General features: G+C 43.2%; 1 protein-coding gene across 2 annotated transcripts in view; it reads right to left on the reverse strand.

Annotated features, from left to right (window-relative positions):
• Positions 1-24,211, reverse strand: part of LOC121461711 (protein mono-ADP-ribosyltransferase PARP14-like) — a 361,785-nt gene that overhangs the window by 114,295 nt on the left and 223,279 nt on the right. The window contains exon 1 of one of the 2 annotated variants that reach the window (XM_041672895.1): positions 11,719-11,734. The exons of the other annotated variant lie outside the window; for it this stretch is intronic. The gene's annotated coding sequence lies outside the window, so the exon portion shown is untranslated. Of the gene's footprint in view, positions 1-11,718; positions 11,735-24,211 lie in introns of those variants that run through there. 2 annotated transcript variants of the gene reach the window in all.

The following is a 24,211-nucleotide window of genomic DNA, read 5'->3' on the forward strand; positions in this document are numbered from 1 at the left end:
TGAGAATTTTCCCATGTGCATCTGCAGGGATTTTTTTCCTTTTTCTTCTTCTTTTTTCTTTTTTGGTTTTGGTTTTTGGAGGGAGACAGGATTTTCTGTAGCTTTGAATCCTGTCCTGGAACTAGCTCTTATAAACCAGGAGGGCCTCGAAGTCACACAGATCTGTCTGCCGCTGCCTCCAGAATGCTAGAAATAAAGGTGTGCACCACCACCAATGGGATTTTAAATTTTTTAAGTGATCATAGATTACTTTTGTAATCCTTAGAAACAAGTAAATGGAATCGTTATTTACAACAGAAAGGAGCTTTGGGTGTTGCTCAGTTGGAGGAGCACTTGCCTGGCAAGCACAGGACTCTGGATTCCTGCTCCAATCCTCATCCCAACTTCCCTTTCTCCACTCAAGACTGTCTGCTGGGAAACTGGGCAACTCAGGTAGCAAACGGAAGCTATTCCTAGGAAGCAACCAAACCAGGTCAAGGCCAGGCACATCTAAGCCTGTCCCCCACTAAGGGATAGAGAAAGTCTGTGTGTGGCAGCTGCTACCAAGGGCAGTGCCACACTGCCATGGGCTCTCTTTGGAAGCATGAATGGGTCTGTTTGGACACCTGCATGGTCTGCCTTTGCACCTGACCCTGGCCCGGTTCTTCTGTCCCAACTCACCTGCCCTTTCTGAGAAGTACACCTCGAATGTGTTTGGGGCACGGTGTCCTACAGGTTGAACACTGCATTCCCCTCCCTCTGAATCCCGGCTTTCAAAGTATATTTTTAGTTTGCTGTGGACGCGGGTGATGGACTTCTGGAGCCTTACTAGTAGTGGGGATGGTGGGCAGGAACTGGAAGCCATAGCTGTTGACATCTTGCTTGCGTGGAGCTCCGCTGTCTGTCTCAGAGATTCACGTCTGGAGCTTGAAGCCTCAGCTGGCTGTGTCCAAGATTGAGGTCTCGAGCTTGAAGTCTTAGCTGGCTGTGTCCAAGATCGAGGTCTAGAGCTTGAAGCCTTAGCTGGCTGTGTCCAAGGTCGAGGTCTAGAGCTTGAAGCCTCAGTCGGCTGTGTCCAAGATCGAGGTCTAGAGCTTGAAGCCTCAGCTGGCTGTGTCAAAGTTGGACGTTTGGAGCTTAGAGTCTCAGCTGGCTGTGTAAAAGATGTTCGTATACATCTTGGAGTCTCAGCTGGCAGTGTCAAAGATGAACGTCTGGAGATTGGAGTCTCAGCTGGCTGTGCCCAAGATCGAGGCCTAGAGCTTGAAGCATCAGCTGGCAATTTCCAAGGTAAATGTCTGAAAGTTGGAGACTCAGCTGGCTGTGTCAAAGATATACATTTGAAGCTTAGAGTCTCAGCTGGCTGTGTAAAAGATGTACGTATACATCTTGGAGTCTCAGCTGGCAGTGTCAAAGATGAACGTCTGGAGATTGGAGTCTCAGCTGGCTGTGCCCAAGATCGAGGCCTAGAGCTTGAAGCATCAGCTGGCAATTTCCAAGTTAAACGTCTGAAGGTTGGAGACTCAGCTGGCTGGGTCAAAGATGAACGTCTGGGTCTCAGGTCCTCCACTGACTTTTTCGTGGTTTCCAGGAAAAGATCCACAGGTTTACTATCAACCACCATTTCATACTCTCTCTTTTTCAGTACTTTCTTCTTCTTAGCTTCAGGGGAGACATGAAACACAGACATTCACACAGAAATAAGAGAGAACTTACAAATGACCCCCAGTGCCTTCTCTGGGAAGTCACTGAACCTGATCAAATTCATTAGGATTGCCCCCTAACCCAATCACTGGAGTAATCAATAAAGACTACTGAGAGTTTCTTTGAGACCAGCAGAAGAGACCTGCAGCAAAGACTCAGAAAAGCAGCACTGACTCTAATACAAGACAAGCTGCAATGATGAAAACAGACCACGGACACAGAAGAAGCCGAAACCAACCGAGTTTCCTGGAAGAGGTTTAGACCAGAGCTATGTGGAAAAAAACACTCTCCAACCTGCTGAGATGACTGCAGACTTTGCTGTGTGCTCCAGAGTCATGGCTTTGTGAGCTGTGCTGGGCTCTAATGATGCAGCTGTCTTTGAGTCATTTCTGCTCCTGTAAGAAACCCCTCACCTGAGCAGACCTGAACCAGAGACCTCTGCCAGACCAGGAGTGAATTAGCAACCAATGACATAGCAAGCCTGAGCCAGCAACCTCTCCTAGATCAGGCCCAGGGCAGCAACCTCAGCAGAAAGAGCCCCAAGCAAGCTATCTCTGTGGGAGCAGGCTCATATGACCCCTGGTATAGCAGAGCAAACCACAGGAGTGCCAGGCAACCTCCAGGAACACCAAGGGACCAACGGGGTTACTGGAACCGTGGCCCTGACTGCACCACGAGGAGCAACCATCTCACCCTTGGATCCACTGGAACCTGGTATATTGATCACCAGAGTCACAGACAGCCCCACCTACACCAATCATAGGAGAAGATGGGTAGACGAGGTAAGAGCGCATGCAACATCACAAAGAGCAACACAACAGCAGTAAAAACTAGTGACCATACATCAGCAAGACTTGAACAACCAAATATAGATGAGGCAGAAGAAAATGACTGAAAAAAATAACATTAGGAGGATGTTTGATGCCCATAAAGAGGAAATAAAAAATTCCCTCAAAGAAATGGAGGAAAAGACAAACAAATAATTGGAAAATATCAACAAATTCTTTAAAGAAAACCAAGAAAAAGCAATCAAACATATAAAAGAAACTATTCAAGACTTGAAAACTGAAATAGAAACAACAAAGAAAAGACAAGCCAAGGGAATTATAGAAATTGAAATCATGAAAAAACAATCAGGAACCACAAATGCAAGCATAAACAACAGAATGTAAGAGACAGAAGAGAGAATCTTAATCGCTGAAGATACAACAGAGGAAATAGACTCAGTGGTAAAAGAAAACATGAAATCTAACAAAACCGTAACAGAAAATGTCCAGGAAGTATGAGACACCATGGAAAGAGCAAACCTAAGACTGTTAGGTATAGAAGAAGGAAAAGTCCAACTCAAAGGCACAAAAAATATATATTTTTTTTGGTAGAAATAATTTTTAATACTCTTTTCAACATCCACTTTCCAAAAACCCTTTTAGATTCAAAGAAACATTCTATTCTAGAATCTGTGTGGGATCCAGAGCCTCAGCTTTCAACACAGCAGGACACAGGCCACAAAAATCTTTCTCCAAAACCCTGACATCATAGGCAGCTGATATTGGTTCAGTAAACTGAATATACCATGAGATGAGTTATGAATGGGGGTATTTCAAATTTTGTTTGGTTGCCCTAGTTAAAAGTGCCTGCAGTGGTGTCTCATGGCAGCAAGATCAGTGGGTTAATGGTTGCTATGATCAGATGATGTTCTTATTGATGCCTTACTTTTTTTTTATTTAACAAAATCATAGAAGAAAATTTTCCCAACCTAAAGAAAGATATGCCTATGAAGATATAAGAAGCTTACAGAACATAAAAACAGACTGGATCAAGAAAAGAGTTACCTGCCACATAATAATCAAAACACTAAACATACAGAATAAAGAAAGAATATTAAGAGCTGCAAAGGAAATAAGTCAAGTAACATAAAGACAGACCTACCAGAATTACATCTGACTTCTCAATAGAAATAATGAAAGCCAGAAGGTCCTGCATTATGCAGACATTTAGAGTCCATTAAGGATGCCAGCCCAGACTACTATACCCAGAAAAATTTCAACCACCATAGAAGGACAAAACAAGATGTTCCATGACAAAACCAGATTTAACAAATACCTAGCCACAAACCCAGGCCTACACACAAAGTACTAGATGGAAAACTCCAACCCAAGGAAGTTGACTACATCACCAAAAACACAGACAATAGATGACCTCACAGCAGCAAATCCTAAAGAAGGGAAAAACATAAAAAAAAATAACTTCACCAACAACAAAAACTAAAATAACTGGAGACAGCAATCACTAGTCATTAATATCCTTTAATATAAATGGACTCAACTCACCTATAAAAAGACATCGGCTAACAGATTGGATACAAAAGAGAATCCATCCTTCTGCTGCATACAAGAAACACACCTCAACCTCAAAGACAGACATCACCTCAGAGTAAAGAGTTGGGAAAAAATTTTCCAATCAAATGAACCTAAGAAACAAGCTGGTGTAGCTAACCTAATATCTAACAAAACAGACAAGCTAAAATCATTCGAAAGAGACAAAGAAGGACATTTCATATTAGTCACAGGAAAAATCTATCAAGAGGAAATCTCAACACTCTACATCTATGCCCTGAATACAAGGGCACCTTCATATGTAAAAGAAACACTTCTAGGCTGGGCAGTGGTGGCACACGCCTTTAATCCCAGCACTTGGAAGGCAGAGGCAGGCGGATCTCTGTGAGTTCAAGACCAGCCTGGTCTACAAGAGCTAGTTCCAGGACAGGCTCCAAAAACAGAGAAATCCTGTCTTGAAAAAAACCAAACCAAACCAAACAAAACACACACACACACACACACACACACACACACACACACACACTTCTAAAGCTTAAACCACACACTGAACCACACACACTAATAGTGGGAGATTTCAACACTCCACTCTCACCACTGGACAGGTCTGTCAGACAAAAAATTAATAGAGAAATAGGGGAACTAACAGATGTTATGACTCAAATGGACTTAACAGACATCTATAGAACATTCCATCCAAACATAAAAGAATATACCTTCTTCTCAGCATTTCATGGAACCATCTCAAAAACTGACCACATACTAGGTAACAAAACAAACCTCAACAGATACAAAAAACTTGGAATAACACCCTGTATCTTATCAGATCACCGTGGCTTAAAATTAGAATTCAATAGCAACACTACTTCCAGAAAGCCCACAAAATGCCTACATAAAGAAGCTGGAAAAATCCTACACTAGTAAATTAACAGAACATTTGAAAACTCTAGAACAGAAAGAAGCAAACTCACCTAGGAGAACTAGGTGGCAGGAAATAATCAAATTGGGAGCTGAAATCAACAAAATAGAAACAAAGAAAACAATACAAAGACACCCGGTTCTTCAAGAAGATGAACAAAATAGAGAAACCATTATTCAAACTAACCAAAAGGCAGAGAGAGAGAGAGAGAGAGAGAGAGAGAGAGAGAGAGAGAGAGAGAGAAAGAGAGAGAGAGAGAGAGAGAATCCAAATTAACAAAATCAGAAATGAAAAGGGGGACATAAATAACAACAGACACAGAGGAAATCCAGAGAAACATTAAGTAATATTTTGAAAACTGTACTCCACAAAATTGGAAAACTTAAAGGAAATGGACAACTTCCTCGATTAATATTACTTACCAAAATTAAATTAAGATCAGATAAGCAATTCAAATAGACCTATAGCTTCCGAAGAAATGGAAACACTCATCAAAAGTCTCCCAATGAAAAAAAGCCAGTACCAGATGGTTTCAGGTCAGAATTCTACAAAATTTTCAAAGAAGAACTAATACCAATACTCCTCAAATTGTTCCAAACAATAAAAACAGAAGAAACATTGTCAAACTCTTTTTATGAGGCTACAATTACCCTCATATTCAAACCAATAGAGACATAACCAAGAAAGAGAATTACAGACGAGTCTCACTCATAAACATTGATGCAAAGATACTCAATAAAATGCTGGCAAATGGAATCCAAGAACATATCAGAAAAATCATCCACCATGATCAAGTCAGCTTCATTCCAGAGAAGCAGGGATGGTTCAACATACAAAAATATGTCAATGTAATCCATCATATAAATAAACTGAAAAATAAAAACCACATGATCATCTCACTAGTTGCTGAAGAAGCCTTTGACAAAATACAACATCCCTTCATGATAAAGGTATTGGAGAGAGCAGGGATACAAGGAAAATACCTAAACATAATAAAGGCAATATACAGCAAGCCAACAGGCAACATCAAACTAAATGGAGAGAAACTCCCAGCGATCCCACTGAAATCTGGTACAAGACAAGGTTATCCACTCTCTCCATATCTATTCAATATAGCTCTTGCAGTCCTAGCTAGAGCAATAAGACAACAAAAGAATATCAAGGGGATACAAATCAGAAAAGAAGTCAAACTCTCACCAAGTGCTGATGATATGATGGTTTATATAAGTGACCCCAAAAATTCTACCAAGGAACTTCTACAACTCATAAACACTTTAGGTAATGTAGCAGGATACAAGATTAACTCAAAATAATCAGTAGCCCTCCTTTACACAGATGATGATTGGACTGAGAAATAAATCAGAGAAACATCACTCTTCATAATAGGCACAAATAGCATAAAATAACTTTAACCAAATAAGTGGAAGACCTGTATGATATGACAAGAACTTTAAATCTTTGAAGAAAGAAATTAATTAAAGAAGATACTAGAAAATGGAAAGATCTCCCACGCTCTTGGGTAGGTAGAATTAACACAATATAAATGGCAATCTACTGATTCAATGCAATGCCCATCAAAATCCCAACAAAATTCTTCACAGACCTTGATAGAACAGTACTCAACCTAATACAGAAAATCAAAAAAATGCAGGATAGCCAAAATAATCCTGTACAATAAAGGAACTTTGAAACGTCACAGTCTCTGACTTCAAACTCTACTACAGAGCTACAGTACTGAAAACAGCCTGGTATTGGCATAAAAACAGACAGGAGGACCAATGGAACCGAATTGAAAACCCAGATATTAATCTATGCACCTATGGAAACCTGATTTCTGACACAGAAGCAAAAAATATAAAACAGAGAAAAGGAAGCTTATTTAACAAATGGTGCTGGCATAACTAGATATCAACATGTGGAAGAATGAAAATAGACCCATATCTATCACCATGCACACAACTCAAGTCCAAATGGTTCAAAGACCTCAACATAAAGCCAGCTGCACAGAACCTTATTGACGAGAAAGTGGGAAGTACACTTGAATGCATTGGCAAAGGAGACCTCTTCCTAAATATACCCCAGCAGCACAGACACTGAGAGAAACAATTAATAAATGGGACCTCCTGAAACTGAAAAGCTCAACAAGACAATACGGTAAACAAGACAAAACAACAGCCCACAGAATGGGAAAAGATCTTCACTAACCCCACATCAGATAGAGGACTGATCCCCAAAATATACAAAGAACTCAAGAAATTGGTCATCAAAAGAACACATAATCCAATAAAAAATGTAGTGCAGACCTACACAGAGAACTCTCAACAGAGGAATCTAAAATAGCTGTAAGACACTTAAGGAATTGTTCACATCTTTAGCAATCAGAGAAATGCAAATCAAAACAACTCTGAGATTCCATCTTACACCTGTAAGAATGGCCAAGATCAAAACCACTGATGACTGCTTATGCTGGAGAGGATGAGGGGTAAAGCAAACACTCCTACATTGCTGAGGGGAGTGCAAGCTGGTACAGCGCCCTTGGGATATCAGTATGGCGATTTCTCAGAAACTTAGGAAACCACCTTCCTCAAGACCCAGCAATACCACTTTTGGGTTTATATCCAAAGGATTCTCAATCATACCACAAGGATGTGTGTTCAACCATGTTCAAAGCAGCATTGTTTTTCATAGCCAGAACCTGGAAACAACCTGAATGCCCCTCAACGTAAGAAAGGACAAGGATAATGTGATACATTTACACAATGGAGCACTACACAGCAGAAAAAAATTAATGACATCTTGAAATTTGCAGGCATATGGATCTAGAAGACATCATATTGAGTGATATAATACATAACCCAACCCAGGAAGACAAATATCATATGTATTCACTCATAAGTGACATTTAGACAGAAGTCAAATAAAACCAGCCTACAACTCACAATCCCAGATAACCTAGACATCATTGAGAACCCTTAGACATACAAGCATCTAAACTACATGGGAAGTAGAAAAAGACAAGATCTCCTATGTAAATTGGGAGCATGGCGGCAATGGGAGAAGGTTGAACGGGAAGGGAGAGGAAGGTTGAGGAGCAGAGAAAAATTTACAGCTCAATAAAATCAATAAAAAAAATAAACCCCCTCACCCATACTCCTGTAGGAAACCTAAATAAAAGTCATTGGTTGACCAATTTGCAATTTGTTCTGTTGTGGGCTCCCTATCTGAGGTGAGTGGACTTGTGTGTTGTGTCTCCCCAGGAAGAGTTTTGTGTCCCAATTAAAACAGAGGCCCTGAACAGTTGTGTCTGGCATTCTGCAATAGCAGGTGGTTGATGAAAGAAAGTTATTCTGAACTGGGTACAAACATGAGCTGATTCACAGAAAAGAATGCATGAGAATGTTTGCACTGTACCTTCAGGGATTTTATTTGGCTTTTTTCAAAAGGTGATCATATATTACTTTTGTAATCCTTAGAAACAAGTCAATGGAATCATTATTTACAACAGAAAGGTGCTTTGGGTATAGCTCAGTTGGAGGAGCACTTGCCTAGCTAGCACAAGGCCCTCAGTTCCTGCTCCAATTCTCATCCCAACTTGCTTTCTCCTATCAAGACCGTCACCTAGGAAATTGGGCAACTGGGAAAGCAAATGGAAGCTCTTCCTAGGAAGCAGCCAAACCAAGTCAGGGACTGGGCACATCTAAGGCTCTGTCCCCCACTGTGGGATGGAGAAAGTCTGTGGGCGGCAGCTGCTACCAAGGGCAGTGCCACACTCCCGTGGGCTCTCCTCGGAAGCGCGAATGGGTCTGTTTGGAAACCTGCATGGTCTGCCTTTGCACCCGACCATGGTCTGCTTCTGCTATCCCAACTCACCTGCCCTTTTTAAGAAGTTCACGTCAAAGTTGTCAGGAGCGCTGGGACCCACAGGCTGGACACTGCACTCCCCGCCTTCTGAATCCTGGCTTTCTAAGTATGGCTTTAGTTTCTTGTGGCCCCAGGGGATGAACTTGCGTAGCTTCACTTGTAGTGGGGATGGTGGGCAGGGACTGGAAGGCATGGCTGTTGGCATCTTGCTTGTGTGGAGCTCAGCTGTCTGTCTCAGAGATGGACGCCTGGAGCTTGAAGCCTCAGTTGGCTGTGTCCAAGATGGACGTCTGGAGCTTAGAGTCTCAGATGGCTGTGTTAAAGAAGGACGTCTGGGTCTCAGGTCCTCCACTGGCTTTTTCGTGGTTTCTAGGAAAATGACCACAGTTTTGCCATCAATCACCATTTCATGCTCTCTTTTTCAGTACTCTCTCCTTAGGTTCAAGGGAGACATGAAAGACACACATTCACACAGAAATGAGAAAGAACTTACAGATGACCCCCAGTGTCTTCTCTGGGAAGTCACTGAACCTGTTCAAATTCACTAGGTCCCCCCCCCACTGGAGTAATCAATAAAGACTACTGAGAGTCCCTTTGAGACCAGAAGAGACCTGCAGCGAAGACTCAGAAAAGCAGCACTGACTCTAACACAAGACAAGCTGCAATGATGACACCAGACCATGGACACAGAAGAAGCCGAAACCAACCGAGTTTCCTGGAAGAGTATTAGACCAGAGCTATGTGGAAAGGAGACTCTCCACCTGATGAGCTGCCTGCAGCCTATGCAGAGTGCTCCAAATTCACAGCTTTGTGAGCTGTCACCCATGCTGTGCTGGGCTCTGGTCATGCAGCTGTTTTTGAGCCATTTCTGCCCCTGTAAGTAACCCCTCACCCATAATCTTGTAAAAAACCTTAATAAAAGTCATTGGTTCACCATGTTTGGCTTTGTTCTGTTGTGGGCTTCCTATATGAGGTGAGTGGACATGTGTGTTGTGTCTTCCAGAAAAGGTTTGTTTCCCAATAAGAACAGAGGATGTGAGCAGTTGTGTCTGGGGTTCTGAAATAGCAGGTTGTTGATGGGTGAAAGTTATTCAGAACTCAAAAGTAGGCAGTATAACTTTTACTATAGAACATCATTTGGTTATTGGAAGTCATGTTTCTAGTCTGGGCAAGGTGGTATACACCCATAATCCTAGCACTTTTATGGTAGAGGTAATGGTAAGGGGATCATGAGTTCAAGGCCAGCCAAGAGTAAATAGAGTCACTCCCTTTCTGGGGATCAGATGCACAGGGAATCTGTAGGCTATTTTCTGACCTGGTACCCAGGAATCTTTAGCTCAGGAAAGAGAATATGGTTATATAATTGGGCAGATGCAGGCAAATCTCTGAATTTGAGCCCAGCTTGGTCGACCTTCCAGGTCAACCATGGCTACATAGTGAAACACTCTATCAAAAGCAAAAGTTTCAGGCCAGCATGGCTATATTGTAAAACACTGTCAAAAACAAAGCAAACTGGGTGGTGGTGGCACATACCCTTAACCCCAGCACTTGGGAGACCCAGGTAGGATTTCTGAGTTTGAGGCCAGCCAGGTTAACTAGAGCTAGTTTGAGAACAGCTAGAGCTGTTACACAGAGAAATTCTATTTTGAAAAACAAACAAAAAAACCCAAACAACAACAACAACAACAAAGAAACCCTGCTGTATTTCTAAAATAATGTTAAACTCAGAGATAGGGCAATGGCTGACCCCCCACCAACATGTAACTTACCTTAATCTTTTTTTGTTGTTGTTGTTACATCTTATTTATTTAGAGGGTGGGTAAGTGCCACGGCATGCGTATGGAGGTCAGACATGACCTGCTGGGGTGCTCTTGCTCTACTGTTTTCTGGACACCATCCCATGAGCTACCCTGACGCCCCACAAATAAATATTTTTAAATGCAAGTTACAAAACCCGTCCTCCAGAATTCCCACTTGGTAGAATCCAGACCTGAAATCTGGATAAGCAACCACCTTCAGACATTCTAAGGTAGAAAGTCACACAACCTGGTTTTGAGATCCATTGCTTTGTAAACAGAGGACATGTCCCCTCCTCCTAGCTCTTGGCCATGGCCACACTCTCACTGGGGCTGGTGTGAGACCAGATCAGAGTATGTTCTCATCCTTTCATTAGTAGTACAATATAAATCTTGCTAAAACTATGCCTAAGTGATTGACCAAGCAGTGTTTTAATTAAGACAGCTTCTGTGTGAATATTTCAGAGCTGGGGACTGGGAATGAACAAGTAGTCTTCATCTTAAGTCATCTGTTCTCTTTGACATTAAAATGGCCCATATAGGTAAATCCACTCCACAGTCACCAAAGGTAGAGAATTCAAGCATATTTCTGCTACTTCTTTTGAAATAGGAGGTTTGACATTAAGAATGGCTGCCTTTGGGATACTTGGTCTAGGGTGGGTTCACTGCCCAAAATAACAGAATGCTAATGAATTGATGTCTCAAAGTATTGAAACAAATAACTGTTCTAATTGTCCTTTGTATCATGTTAAAGCAGTCTTTTGTCTTCCTTCCCTGTAGTATGGGGTATAAAAGTGTACGGAAAATTAAAACGAGTGATTTCAGTATTTACTGGAACTCCCTCCTGATACTATCCTATATTTTCTGTTTTATTGTTTTCAGTCATATATCTTCATTCTTTTGACTTATTTTTCTAATCCCCATGGCCCTACCCTTGTAAGTGGTATACTTCTCAAAGCATGATCTCTGATAGGTAGTCTATTAAAAAGACCCAAATTGGATCTCAAAGTCAATTTGTTTATCTTTCCAAAATCTGAGGGGAAAGGCTTAGAGGCCTCTTTTATTTACTACAACAAAGTGTCGAACATTCAAGGATCCTGAGGTGTGGAGACAAAAGCCTCACCTATAGGCTTCTGAAAGGTAACCATGGTGATGCCCAAATCTCAGATCACTTTCACCTTAAAGTTGTCACTGGGGAAGCCACTTATATTCTCCACTGGGATGGTCAGCACTATGTCAGTCACTTTCTCTGGCAGGTTCAGTGAGAGACCCAGTCTTCAGGACAGACCCAGTCTCTAGGCCAGAAGGCAAAGTGATGGAGTAACAGAAAGAACTCGTTTTCCTACAATTGGGTGTCTGCATCTCTTGGTTGCTCTTGCTCACCTTATTCAGTATGGTTCTTCATTTGTTACCCTTTACTATATGTTGCTCATTCATTTAAGTCTGGGGTAAGTCAATGGCCCTGCCCACCCACCAGCACAGCAGAAGACCTCACCCCTGTCCAGTGCTGGCTGTTTCCTGTAGAAAATGAGGAAGGAAGAGCTGGTGCTGGGAAGCTGGGGTCTGTCTAAGATATACCCAGTGCTCACCGAGCACTGCTACCCAGAGAAGCACACAGCAAGCATCCACAAGTTCTGTCCTTGCTATTACTGGCAAGCAATGTATAAATGTTCATCACCACCTCCCAGATCTTCCTCTCCTCTCCTTAGCTGTAGACATCTCCCAAAGGAAAAAAGAAAGAAAAAAGCTGGTCCTGTTCCTCTGAAGGGAGCCCTAAGAGCTCAATGGGCTCCATCAGGGAACGCTTTAAACACATCTGGCTGAGATTATTGCCACTGCAGGTGGCTCCAAGATGAGCAGAACCTGCCTGGTGTGAAACTAGAGGAAGCTCTGCCAAGCTACTGTTTAATAAACACACAAGTGCTTGGTGAACACCAGGGCTGACTTAGCCGACACTTACCTTTTCCTGCAGCTTCTTTTTTTGTCTTGGATTCCTAAAACCCAAACAGTAAGACAGCATTAATACAAGAATCATTTCTTTTTGTTTGGTTGTATTTTTTTTTATTGGTTGGTTTTGTTTGTTTTTTTAAGACAGTTTCTCTGTGTAACTGTTCTGGCTGTCCTGGAACTTACTCTGTAGACCAGGTTTTTGCCTTTAACTCACAGAGACCCATATGCCTCTCCCTCCCAAGTGCTGGGATTAAAGGTGTGTGCCACTTCATTCAGCTCATCTCCACCATATTTTCATTATGGAAAATACCATGTATTTTGGAATAATGCCCCATGTCCTTACCTTTTCTGGAACTGCCTCTGGAACTGAGGCTTCATCTGGGTTTTTGGGCAACCAGACAGTGAAACTGAATGTTCCTTTTCCTTGCAACATTAACTCATGATTTTCTTTCTCCAGAACATTCTAGGGAACTGAAACATCAAATAAATAAATAAATAAAAAGATTTTTAAGCAATGGGTTTCTGATCCTACTGCACGCACTGGCTTTGTGGGAGCCTAGGCAGTTTGGATGCTCAACTTACTAGACCTGGATGGAGGTGGGGGTTCCTTGGACTTCCCACAGGACAGGGAACCCTGATTGCTTTTCGGGCTGGGGGTAGGCCTAGAACTTGCTCTGTAGACCAGGCTGGTCTCAAACTCACAGACACCTGCGTGCTTCTCTCTCAAGTGCTGGGGTCAAAGCATGTACTACCACGCCCAGATTACTTTTAACATTCATTGCTTTATCTTAGTTATCGAGTGTTCCCCAGAGGCTTTGAGATGACAAACATGGTTGCCAGGTCGTGGTCTAATGTAAGGTCCTGTAAACTTTAAGAAGTGGGTTCTAGAGGAAGTCAGATTTCCCTGGGGGAGGGGATGATTTTGGGACCCCAGCCCCTTCCTCCTTTCTGTATCACTACATAGCCAAGAGTTTCCAATAGGGTGTACTACCTTGTGCCATTGGCTCAAAAGCAGCAGGCCAACTGACTATTAACCAAAATCTCCAAAATTGTTGAGCCTAGATAAACCCTTCCTCTATTCAAGGTGATTATCTTGGATATGTTATCACACAAGGGAAGTCTGGTGAATCCCATCAGCATCCTGCTACACAAATCCTACTTACACAGCCTCAGCCTTCTTATTGGCTACTGAGGTCAGTGGGAATTGTTTTGAGCCAGTCAGTGCATTGCATTGAAGAAACATAAAGTTTAGTAGTACAGAACCTGTACTGTACTCAGTGGGCTCTGAAGGTGGGAATATTTATAATTACAGGGACAACTGGGTACATGGGGTGAGACCCATGTTCTACGGAGGTGACCCAGTTGGTCATTATCAGAATGATCATCTGTCTAGTCATTAGCCTGCACTGATAAACAACTCACATTTGGTAATAAAGGGAGAAAAATAAAACAGAATAAAAGAGATTTTGCAAAAACAGAATTAGAACACCAAATGGCTGAACTTAGTGAAACTTAACAAAATCCAAGGAACTTACATTAAATTTCCAACTCACCCACAGTCTAGCTGAGTGGTTTTAAAGAAATAAACTCTTATGGAGCAGAGGCTCCCAGCTGAAAGTATTTTCTAGGATACATTGTCAACGACATGAAGAGCTATGAGGATGTGAACTGTGATATCAGAAGCTGCAGCCAGAGAGGGAAGAGGAAAATCTGTGTCACTCAGATCATGAAGAAGCAGAAAGAAACAGGGAGGGATGTGGCCACCAAAAAGAACAGGAAAGGAAAAGAAGGAAAGGAGGTGGGGAGGAGGGAAGGGAGGAGAGGGGAGAGGGGAGGGCATGACCATCATAGAGAACAGGAAAGAAATAGGAAGGCACATGGTCAGCATAGAAAACTGGAAAGGAAAGGAAAGGAAAGAAAAAGGAGTGGCTATAATAAAGAAGAGAAAAGAAACAAGGGTCATGATTGGCATAGAGAAAAGGAAAGGAACAGGTAGGTGACTGGCCAGAATAGAGAACCAAAAAGTTCAGGAGAAGTGTGGCCAAGGAGAAATATACTGGAGCCCCGATGTTCACAGACACAGCAAAACTTTGGGTACCATGTTCCATGATGTTCCATGATGGACAGCTAGTCCGATGAGCTCAGAACCTTATCATGGAAAACAAGATGGCTCTCCAACCTCAGCCATGAAAACAGTAGTCCTGGTGACTTCATTTAGATGTCCACCCAGATACAGATGTTAGAATCTATCTGAGAAGGAACATGGGTCTCTAACTCTACTCTATGAGTAGTGAGGAGTTTCCAGAGAAACTGTACTGGGCTGGTGAGGGAACTGAGGACTGGATGACCTCAGGGTGACTTCTTTGTGAACAGTCAGAAGCCTGTTACCAAATGTCCTGCACCTCTGTGGTACATTCTTCTTCTTTCCCGGACTTTGATGAAGTCCATCCAAGGCATCCACGCATGGCTGTCTCTTCTTGGATGTGTGCAATGTGTACAGGCACAAGTATTGCCAGAGAGCCATGATGGCAGTAACAGTGTGTGATTCCCATCCAGAAAGTGAGTCTGGGAGGAGGAGGCAAAATTCTGACGTCTAGTCTCTCCCTTATGTAGTGTGGGAGAATTGTCTGTATTCTGTCAATCATGTTTTAAATAAATGCTGATTGGCCAGGCAGAAAGTATAGGTAGGTAAACCAGACAGGAAGTAGAGGTGGGATGATGAGAACAGGAGAATGCTGGGAAGGAGGAAGCCCATTCCTCCTCATTTCTGCCCAGACCACTGAAGAAGCAAGATGTGACCTGGCCCACTGAGAAAGGTACTGAGCCATGTGGCTAACATAGATAAGAATGGGCTATATAAGGTATAAGAGTAAATAAGAAGCCTGACCTAATGGGCCAATCAGTTTATAACCTAATGTATACTCTCTGTATGACTTTTTCTGAGACTAAAGGGCTGGGGGACCAGACAGGACAGAAACCCCAACGAGCCCAGCCCTCATGTTACACCAGTGCCCACCTCAAGTCAGCTTTGGAGCCTGTCCTGGAGCTAGCTCTTGTAGACAAGGCTCGGCACAGAGATCCGCCTGCCTTTGTCTCCCAAGTGCTGGGATTAAAGGTGTGAGCCACCACCTCCTGGCCACTACCAGTATCCTATAGATCCCCATTTTGTTGGTTTGAGGCTCTCTATAAACAACGGAGATTTTTCAGACTTCAACGCATCCTGGTCTCCTCAGAGGACTGGTGGCAAATGCTTCCCCACTCACCCACATTCTCTGTACTAAAGTGTCTAGAATAGAGCCGGGCTGGGTCTATCTACTGACTAGGATTCAGTAGTTACTACCCCTAACATGCGACCAACATTTTGAGACAGCTCAAGAGAAGAACACACTCCATAAGGGTTGTATCTACTGGGGTAGTGACAGCTGGGATCAAACTGAGAACTCTCTAACCCTATGAGGTGGTTCTCAACCTGTGGGTCACGACACCTCTGAGGGTCAAAGGTCCTTTTGCAGGGGTAGCCTAAGACAATCAGAAACAGAGATATTTGCATTATGATTTACAGCATAAATCATAGCAACGAAAATAATTTTATGATTGGGGTCAACACAGTTTGGATTATAGGGTTGTAGCAGTAGGAAGGTTAAGAACCGCTGCTCTAGAAAAAGAGAAAATGAGAAAACAGGTTTTGCTACCAGCTGTCTGTGGAGCATGCCCTGGTGAAGTCAAATCTAGGACAACAAGGTTTTGCTTCTGGGAGGGAGTTAACGACCTGCAGGTCTCTCGTGCCTTTTGCCAGGCTTTCTGAAAACCTGTGTTTACACCCTCTACCGTTGTCTCTTTCTTTCATTTTTTCTTCTTGAATCCCCATTGGGCCATTATCTTGCCTACAACCTGGCTTCCTCTGCCTCCTTGCCCTTCCTTTACCCCAAATGTTTCTCCATATCTATAGACAAGACGGAGGAATTGTCTACATTCTGAGGATGAACCTGGGTGCAAAATCTCAGGTGGGAACTAATGGTGGCTTTCTGGAAGTTTCAGGTCTGGGTCTTCCAATCACCCACCTGAGCAAGCAAGTAAGGCTAGACTTCCTTTGCAGATTGCAGACAGGAGGGGAGAACATTCAACTGCTCAACTGTTCTGGAGCCTTTCAGCAAAGAAGGACCCCCACCTTACCCCCACCCAGGCTCAAAGCCCACAGTCACTTCAGGGCACCCTGGGGCAGCTGAAGGACAAAGCCAGAACTTTGGCCAGGCTGTGGCATAAAAGTTCCTGGGTTTTTCCCTCCTCAAGCTCACCTCCCAATGACACCCCACCCCAGATAGAACCCTTGGTCTAGCTGACCCACAACTCCTCAAAATTCTTAATTCTTTAACTGCATCAGTTGCATAATAAAAACAGGGAAGTTAAGAAAGGAAGCAACCAAGGAAGGATCAAAAAAAGAAAGAAAGAAAGAAAGAAAGAAAGAAGAGTAGAAGGGAGGGAAGGAAGAGAGTGAGAGAAAGAAAGAAAGAAAGAAAGAAAAGAAGGAAGAAAAGAGAAAGAGAAACAAAGAAAGAAAAGAAAAGGAAGGAAGGAGGGAAGGAAAGTAGGAGGGAGGGAAGGAAGGAAGGAAGAGAGAAAGAAAGAGTAAGAGAGAAAGAAAGAAGGAAGGAAAAGAAAGAAGCAAGGAAAGAAAGAGGAAGGAAGGAAGAAGGAAAGAAAAAAGAAAAATCAAAGCAAGGGAAGCTTCACAGCACCAGGAAGCTCCTGGAAGAGCAAGGAAAACCGCCCCTCCAGGATGCACTTGCCTCCCAGATTCTGCTCCCGAGGATCTCCTGCTCCCAAGGTGCTGCTACGAGTTCTGGGCCTGCCACTCGTGGCCCTGAACTCCACGCAGGGTGACCCTTCTGGGCTTTGGCGCCCCTCACCATCTTTCTGGGAGAAATTCACCAAGAAACTCTCCATGCTCCCAGGCAGGGGAACCACCTCTCACTCCTCTCTGCCAGACTTCTGGTTCTGGAAGTACTTTTGCAACTTGTTGATCAAGATCTTCGGGAGGGGAGGGTCTGGGCCCCAAAATTCATTGACCAGCAGCGGGAACGGTCTGGACACTGCAATCGGCCTGGGAAACTGCGACTGCAGGGTCTCCTCAAAGTTGCGGAGACTCTTATCTGAGGTAACTTCTCTTGCTTTCATTTTGTGGAAATTCCTCCACGCCCTTACTTTTTACTTTCACCTAGCAGTCTCCGGATTGGAATAATGCAAACCCCCACCCACACACACACCGAAGGACCCTGGGCACACCCAGTCCCCCGTTTCTTCTGCACTCAGCAGAAGTGAGTCAGTACTTCAGAGCGGGCAGTCCCCAGGATTCTGGTCACCAGTACACCTTACATAGCTGCTCCCTAGCTGGGCTCCTCCTACACTTTATGCCTCACAGATGAGCTTTGCTTCATCCCTAGGATAACTTCAGCATATCCGAAACTCATATTGTATGAAAAAAAGGGGGGGGGCACACAAATGATCCTCTCAGGATGCTCTCTGCTCACTTGGGGACCAGACGTCTGAATTTGACCTGCCTCTTTCCTGCTTCTGAATTCTGTTTTCTCATTTGTGAACACTGTGTCTACGACTCCCAGTTTTGAGGAATGTGAGCTAGGCACCAATCATGCTTTCTCGGTGTACAATGGAGGGACACAGATGCTGGGGTCACAGGAGATAAGACAGTAAACGGGTGTTGCTGGAGGAGGAGAGCAGGGGTTCCAGAAGAGCTTATGGACAGGTGACATAGCACCTGAAGCCCAAGGAGAATCAAGAAAGGACCTTAGAGGATTGGGGGAGGGGAGACTCTGGGTGGTTACTCACATGCACAGAATCACTAGGGCTGCTGCATGGTGCTGGAGTGGACTCAGGAGAAAAAAGGCTGCCGACCTGCACACTCAAGAGGCCTGGTGGAAACGTGGGCTCTAAGCTGCCACTGAAGGCAGCATTTGCTGAAGGATATGAAAAGTTTAGCCTAGAGTGGGGCAAGAGACTGGATCCTAGCGCAGGAGTGAAGAGGGCTGACTGGGACAGGGGTGAGAAGAGCTGGGAACTGTTTCCTCAACATGCAATGAGCAGATGTGTGAGACAGTTAGAGGCTTTGCACTCCAGGGTTAGGGTGTGCTGGCCCTCTGTGGGCCCAGCAGCCCAGTCTGATGAAAACAGAGAGGGCAGGGAGTCTGGAGAGACCTGAAGTCTGACAAAAGGAGGAAGTAGAAGCTGCAAACCTAGCCAGACCTTCCCAGAAGGTGACTGAACAGGAAGATGGGGAGTCAGGCCGTGGGTGGGGGTGGGAGTTTGGGCTCAGAAAGTTTTTATGTTTGTTTCTTGGATTTAAATATTTTGAAGATAGAAAAGTCCTAGGTATGTGTAAGTTAACACAAAGAAGGGATGTGGGATATATTAGTGGCACCAGCCATGACTTCCCCAGGCGCCATCAGCAAACAATCGTGAATGAAGACAGAGGTTTGGAGAAGATCTAGGAGTTTTCTACTGATGGGTCCCATTTCTCTGTGGATTATAATCCGACAGGTCACACAACTCTGTGTGAGGCTTGTGAAGATCTTGGTAACACCAAAATGTTTCTGAAGCACAATGACCAAAAACTAATTCAAAATCAACTGTATAACACGTCCTTGCTTCTGGCCCAGCTTCCCGGTGTTCTTATGATGTCACCTCAACCTTGTTCTGAGCACACATGCGCACTTTGCAGAGGAGGCCTTCACAGCAGAGGACACCAGTGAACACTCTGAAACTCCACAGCTCAGATGAGACAATTTAGTATAATATGGATTGCAGTTTTTATTGTATATAAACTTTCTGTTCTTACAGAAACATGTCTTAGTACTAGAAAACAGACTTTTAATGTGTTCCTGCTGTTGTTCTTCAGCAAGTAATTATCAAATTAGTCTATCTTTGGATTACATCATGTTAGATGCTTAGTTTTACAAAAATTACTATTTTGGGGTTGGAAAGATGGCTCAGCAGTTAAGAGAACTGGCTATTCTTCCAAAGGACCCAGATTGGAATCCAGCGCCTACATGGCAGCTCACAACCCCCTGTAACTCCAGTTCCAAGAAATCTAATAAACTCTCTGGCTTCTGTGGTCTCTTCATACACATGTGATACACTGACACACATGCAGGCAGAGCACTATAAATTAAAAATAAATAAAATAAAATTTCTTTCAATGATTTTGGCTTGGGAATTAAGATAGAATTCCCTACTATTTCTGAAATAGTCCTCAACGTGCATCTGCTATTTTATATTTGTATTTAATTCAAAGTAGGGTTCTCAGCATTGACAACAGCAAAACAAAATTGCACCAGAAAAAGAAATCCTTTCTGGGATTGGAGCAGGAAAGGGCAGAGACCTGGAAATTTCAGGGGCCAATGCCTCCGTAGTTGTAGAAAGAGAAACATTTTGAGGGTTAAAAGCTACAGACACGGGACAAACTTCAGGGGCTAAAGGAACCAGAGGTGAAGTGGTTTCTGTGTACTGTAGTAGCAAATGTTCAACAAGATTTAGTTCTTTATGCAAGTAACAAACACAGTTTTTGCAATGTGTAAATTTGCTTCAATTTTTATTAAATGATAAAAGCAAATGTGAACTCAAGGATTGTCTAAAAATATTTTTATGAGTTATTATCAGTAAGTACTTGGTTTATAAACACATTTTTGTATACCTGGGTACCTGAGGTTGCACTGAAGTTCGTCAGCTGTCAGCAGTAGAAGAAAGAGTCCTATCTCAGGGTCTGTCAAGTTCAGAGACGCTTTGGAGAAAGACAGACCTTGAACATTGTTACTTGATCCCAGAGAACTGAAACAGTGTAGAGAGGGACAGAGACCCACAGAAGAGCGTTTACTGTTTTGTGTTTTGTTTTGTTTTCCTGGTCTTCAATAGAACAGAGCAGTGCCCAGGTGGCCTTCTCCAGTTTTCAGTATTCTGCCTGAAGATGGCGCTCATCAGCTGATCCAAATAGCCCTGGGCCCTGGCACAGAGGACACAGCTGGGCAAATTACAAGAAAATCAGCAACACCTTTCCCTGTACTTAGAGTTCCAGAGCTGGGCAAGCAGTTTCTCGTTTTCCTCACACCATCAGCTTCTAAGAAATAAGGTCATGTTGGAGATTCGTGACTCCAAAACAGCCCAAGCAGGCACAAGAGTCCACACAAAGCAAGACCTTTATTGAATTGGGCATCAAAGATCAACAGACCAGGGACAACAGTACAAACTGAGGAGCTGACTGCATCCTTGAACGTTTGTTTCAGCAAGTATTTAAGCAGAAAATCTGCAAACGTCTGCACCAAGTCAGAGTTGCATTATTCCCCAGTCAAGGTTCAGGGATAGGGAACTTTCCTAGGAAGATTTCCTGTGGTGCACTGGTCCTGCCTGGTTTACTCAATTGTGGCAGGGTGACTTGCCCACCATACAGGTCTCAACCTGCCAACCAGGATGTCAGTTACTGAGGGAGTTCTGGGAAGTCTTGGGAATTTTAACTTTGCTTCACCTTACTTTTCAAGATGAACGTCTTATTCAAAATGGCGTCAGTTTGGCTCCTTCTTACAGCCACAATAAAAGTGATATTTATAGTTGAAGTGTCCATCAACACTGGGCCTTTCCACTCTGGGCAACCCCCTTAGTGTAATCCAGTATCAGTCTGCCGGTACAGCGATCTCTAATAGAGCATCTCCAAACTGGGAGTGACGTGGGCTCTCTAATACCCCAGGTGGACGCTGCTGCCTTTGTTGCTTTTCCTGTTGCTCTGCTAAAATTCCTGACAAAAGCAGCTGGAGGGAGAAGGGTTGTTTTGAGAAGGGTTGTTTTGTCACAGTGCCAGGTGGTGTGTATCATAGTGAAGAAGTCACAGAAGCAGGAGTCCAAGATGGCTTCAAGATTCAAGGTGGCTGTCACACTGCACCGACAGTCAAGGAGCAGAGCAGGACTGGATGCTAATGACAGCTCATGCTCTCCTTTCTATGTCCTATTGGATGGACTCTGTGTCCATTGTGCACCATGAGGAAGGAAAGAGACAACGCCTATGGGCAGTGAAACAGCGCAGTCCTTTGTAAATCAGCACATGAGTTGCGTCACTGATGGATCAGGCTACCTTGATCCTCCTGGAAGCCCTGAGCAGGGCAGAAGAGGGGGGTTATAAGCACAAAAACTACAAACGCATGTTCCAAGTCACAGTTACAACTTTTCACCAACCTGGGACGTCAGCATCAGGCCGGACTGCAGCAACATCTAACTTCACAGAATCTACTGGATTCTTGACCTTTGTGATGTGAAATAACCATTGTTGGCTTACAGGACTGTGCCATGTAGGTCAGTGTAATGAATCCCATTTAATATCAATTCTATCCATTCTTCTCTGGAGAACACTGACTCGGTCTCAGCTACTTTACATTGCTGTGATAAAACAGCATGACCAAGGAAACTCATCAAAGGAAGGATTTATGTTTCTGAAGCAATACAGTCCATGATGGCAGATGTAGGTGGCAGACAGCAGACACCTGGACCAGCACTTGAGAGCTCACATGTAAAACTGCAAACAGAGGCAGAGAACACACTGGGAATGCCAGGACTCTTCTGAAACCTCAAAGCCCTCCCCCAGTGACACACCACTTTTTCTAACAATGCCACACTTCCGAATCCATCCAAACACGTCTACCCTCTGTGGACTAAGTATTCAAATATGAGTCTCTGGGGGCCTTTTCATTTAAACTAACACAGACACAGCAAAGAAAACCACAGGTTCATTTCCATGTGTGGGCACATACAGTCCAAGAATGGAGCTCTGTGAGGGGAATTTCGAGGGCTTGGGAGAAAACTCCAAGAAAAGAAGATAAGAGGCTTGTGACCTCTGCTCCTTCTAAACATGGGTTTGTCCCTGGAATGTGCTTTTGTGCCCCTGCCAGGTGTAATAAATAGGAATGGGTTTCCTTTAGATTTCCCATTATCTCATTACTGTCATTTAGATAATATCTCCAGGCACAGCTTGTCCTTGTGATTGTACATAGCTTCAATCATGGGAGTTTTATTTGTGTTAACTTTACTGATCACCCTTTTGCCTTGCAAAACTGTGTCTTCCCAGATACCATGATGAACCCCCTCTTCCACATGATATATTCTCACATTATCTATCCCACAGGCAGTCTTAAGCCCTGTGCTCCCCACTTTTCTGTACAGATGCCAAGAGCCAATTATCCCAACAACTGTTTTCTATCAACCCTAACCCTTCCCTATGAATGAGACCTCAAAAGTCAGTGAGAGGCTGCTTAACCCTCAGGGTATAAGCTGTCTGATGCTCTAAATAAAGCTGGCTATCAAATGAGACTTTAGTGTGCTTCCTTTTTTTGCTCCATTCTTCCAGATCCCACTTCCTCTAGAGCAGGGACACCATAATGAATGTAGATATAAAAATGCTAAATGAAATACTTATAAAATTGCTGATGACATGTTTCTTTTATATCATTACTCAGAGACACTGTGGCAGATGGATCTTTGTGAGTCTTAGTCCATGCTGGTCTATACAGTGAGTTCCAGGGCAGTCACAGCCAGATAGTGAGAGTCTGTCTAAAAAATATTAAATTAAAAATTTAAAACCCATGCAGAAGTTTCTCAAAAGACTAAAATTAGAACTCATATATAACCAAAATATATCACTCCTCTGCATCTACCAAAGAATTCTATATCTATCCTGCTACAGAGACACTTCTACATCCAAATGGATTAGTGAATAATCAAAATAAAGACATGGGGCATATACCCAATGGAATTTTATTTCTCCATAAAGGAGAGGAAAAAGCCAATTTCACAACTGTCTCATTGAAGCAAACTGTATTTATTCAGCCTACTTTCTCTCCCAAAGTCAGAGTTTTAGAGAACAGCCCTTCACTGACTTTGAGGTCCCTTTCATGGTGTAGGGTTAGGGTTGATATAAAACACTTGTCAAGATAAATGGCTGTTGGCACCTGTGCATAATATAAACTTGGGGGGGTACTCAGGGCTCATGACTTCCTGTGGGATAGATAAGTATGAGAATCCTTCATATGAAAGGGAATCATCATGATGTCTGGGAAGACACATTTTCATAAGGCAAAACTGCAGTCATATACCACAGGTTCAGGAGTTTAGGAAGGCAAAGGGTCATACATACTGTGGGGTCACAAGTTCAGCACAGATTGAAAAACATAAAGTTTTCAGGATCCTTATGCTTAGGAAACAGAAACTTATTCTTGTAAAGTATGGAGACTTAATAACAATGTACAACAGCGTATTTCCCTAACAACAACAGGGCTCTTGCTTTGGTTTTACAAAAGAAAAAAATGAAATTATAAAATATGTTGTAGAAAATGAGCCAATCTTGAAATATTAAATGAGATACCCAGACTCAGTAAGACGAGCACATGTTATCTCTCATGTCTGAATCCTGGCTTTCTCTTTCCACTTTATACACACTCACACAAACACACACGCACACACACACACACACACACACACACACACACACGCACACACCTAGAGTCAGCATATGACAGAAGACATGCAGTGTTTGTCTTTCTAAATCTGGTTTATTACATTTAACATAATTATCTTAAGTTCATCTGTTTCCCTGCATGCCAGGATTTTATTTTTCTCTA

Source organism: Microtus oregoni, unplaced genomic scaffold (assembly GCF_018167655.1).
Source record: "Microtus oregoni isolate MIOR12 unplaced genomic scaffold, Mior012 000023F_ref0000262, whole genome shotgun sequence".
Lineage (NCBI taxonomy): Eukaryota > Metazoa > Chordata > Mammalia > Rodentia > Cricetidae > Microtus > Microtus oregoni.